Source organism: Corythoichthys intestinalis, chromosome 1, assembly GCF_030265065.1.
Source record: "Corythoichthys intestinalis isolate RoL2023-P3 chromosome 1, ASM3026506v1, whole genome shotgun sequence".
NCBI classification, from domain to species: domain Eukaryota; kingdom Metazoa; phylum Chordata; class Actinopteri; order Syngnathiformes; family Syngnathidae; genus Corythoichthys; species Corythoichthys intestinalis.
The window spans coordinates 7,000,001-7,002,990 of NC_080395.1; positions in this window are offsets into that span (position 1 = coordinate 7,000,001).

Consider the following 2,990-nt stretch of genomic DNA (forward strand, 5'->3'; position numbering starts at 1 on the left):
CCCATGGGACAATTGTGAAATACGGAATAGACTGTGTTCCGTATTGGTTCAATACGGAACGCAACTTTTAATTCCCAATTACAAGGGAAGGGTGGGAAGCCTATACACGGGTGTTTTTAGTTCCAATACAAAAACTCCCAACAGACAGTTTTAAAGACCAAATGTGAAGTAATTTCATAACATGCTACGATTAAAGTAATTAAACATTGTCCAAAAATAGAGCATGAAAAAATAATTTATATGTTGGATATTTGACAAAATAATCGCGTTTCCGAAGTTCGAGCCTGAATGGGGACGAACCTGGAAGTGATACGTCACACCGAAAACAGCGATGGCAGCGCTCCACACATTCGGCCGCCATACAAAGCCCTACAAACAATGATTCAAAAAGCGATATAAGCGATAGATCGAGCGCAAGGGAGGAGATCCAAGTTTTTGAAGAGTTGGAGGAAGAAGAGGAGGTTGGAATTTTATGTTGGACCTAACATGTATTAGCCAGAGGCTAATCAGGATGCAAACAATGTGCCTAGACTACCTGACATGGAATGGAGACAAGACCCATCGAGATTACAAGACTGGCAAGATATAGGCTGTTATTATATTCATGATTTGAAGATGCAGGTATTTGCACATAATTTTATGTTTTTGTCTATCTGATGACACTGTTTAAAAAATAATAATAATAAGGGTTGTTCCGATCATGTTTTTTTGCTCCCGATCTGATCCCGATCGTTTTAGTTTGAGTATCTGCCGATCCCGATATTTCCCGATTCGATTGCTTTTTTTTGCTCCCGATTCAATTCCAATCATTCCCGATAATTTTTCCCGATCATATACATTTTGGCAATGCCTTAAGAAAAAAATGAATAAAACTCGGACGAATATATACATTCAACATACAGTACATAAGTACTGTATTTGTTTATTATGACAATAAATCCTCAAGATGGCATTTACATTATTAACATTCTTTCTGTGAGAGGGATCCATGGATAGAAAGACTTGTTATTTTGTATATTGTGACTAAATATTGCCATCTAGTGTATTTGTTGAGCTTTCAGTAAATGATACTGTGGCATCCCAAATGCATGATGGGAAGTGGAACCGTGACTGTGTGTCGCGCTACCAATGAATGTATCTTCTCTGCTTTGGGAAATAACTTAAGGTGTTAAGACAAAGATCAATTGCTACCTTGCTTCCCCACTTGGCTTCCCATGGTATTTCTAATCATAGGGAGAGGGATTGCAAGGCTTTAGCCAATTAAAGAAAGGCTCCAAAGGCTGCCAAAATTCACTCTACTCATTTTGCGCTCTCTTTTTTCTCTCTATATAGGTAAAACAGCGTCATTACAGATTGAGCGCGACAATGCGTGAGAGGGTCGTGCAGAGCATACATTAATTGCGTAAAATATTTTATCGTGACACATTTTAGAATTAATTGCCGCCGTTATCGGGATATTTTTGATAACCCTACCTTAAGCCTAAACGAAAGACTCTGGATGAGTGTAACATATTATGTCTGTTACGTTAAATACAATTAGAAAACGATTTAATTAAAATATATACTGTATGTATATTTAAAAAAGGCATGGCCGATATTTTTTTGCCGATTCCGATACTTTGAAAATGACGTGATCAGACCCGATCGATCGGGACATCTCTAATAATAATCAGACTTCATGTTCATTTTGGCAGATCCGGCAGCTCTCGTGCATATAAAATAATAATATAAAAACGTTGTGGGGAAAGAAGATGAGTCGTTGATGGCTTTCTCCACTTTATTGTGGCAACAATAAGAAAACAAAATAATAGCGAAGTTCTGCTTCTTGCTCATCTCCCCCTCGCCTCCTACTACTCACAGCTCTCCAGTCCCAGCGTCTCTTAAACGCATCGTGCTTAGTGTCTTATGAGCTTTTTGTTGTCAATGGATTTCTATGACGACATTCTAATCTATCCCGTAGTATTATATCTAGAGTAGACAGGGATATTGGTGTGTTAAGCAGGGGCACAGGGTTAATTCGGCCAGAATGCGGTCGTTATTAAATTATTTCTTTGCGGCCCGGTAGTAAACGCGCACCGGAACCGGTCCGCGGCCCGGCAGATGGGGACCCCTGGACTACAGTGTTGTTTTGAGCATGGACTACGGTTTTAAAGTTAACGATTTCACTCGCTCTCTGACAGAAGCCCATGTTTTTTCTCCTCGGATCTACGTGATTCAGAAGAATGACCCATTTTGATTTCAAAACGGCAATATTTCGCCGAAAGGTGGCAAGTTTGCATGCCTGGATTAAATACCAGACAATTGTACAACTCACTATGACTCAAGTCACAAGTATGTCTTGAGTCTTTTGTGGGCGAGTCGAGTCTCGAAGTCACGTCGAGTCGAGCCGAGTCACAAGGTTGTAGACGGGTAGTGTCAAGTCAAACGGTTGTTGAGTCGAATCACGGTTTAGTCAAGGCCATCACCATTGTTTCACAGCCCACAAAGCACTCAGGTTCAATTTTGAGGGAAACCTAATTTTCAATGTAAAACAAACAAAAAAGTATGCAGAATAGTCTGCAGGGAATTTTTGATGCTAATGATGTTCTGTGAGGGCGTGGCGATAGCGGCTAGGCAGATCACTGGCAGGTGGGAACCAATCTACGATCCATGTTTTCCAAGAAACCTCGTAGAGTCTAGAGCCATTGTCTCACAAGTTGAGTCGAGTCTCGGACCCTCCCAGCTCAAGCGACTCAATCAGACGGTCCGAGTGGAGTTGCGAGTTTTTTCGGCTGGAGTCTACTCATCTCAATAGTCATGGGTGGCCATATTAGGACAGTGGATAGGTAAGGTATGGAAGGAATAAATACTCTTAACTAGCCGAATTATTAGCGGACTTGCACATATTTTGATTTCATTCATAACTGGCAAGCTGAAGATCAAAATGAAACAACACAATTTCAAATGATATGTTTTTCAATCCAACCCATCAAACAATTTAGATTCAGGTG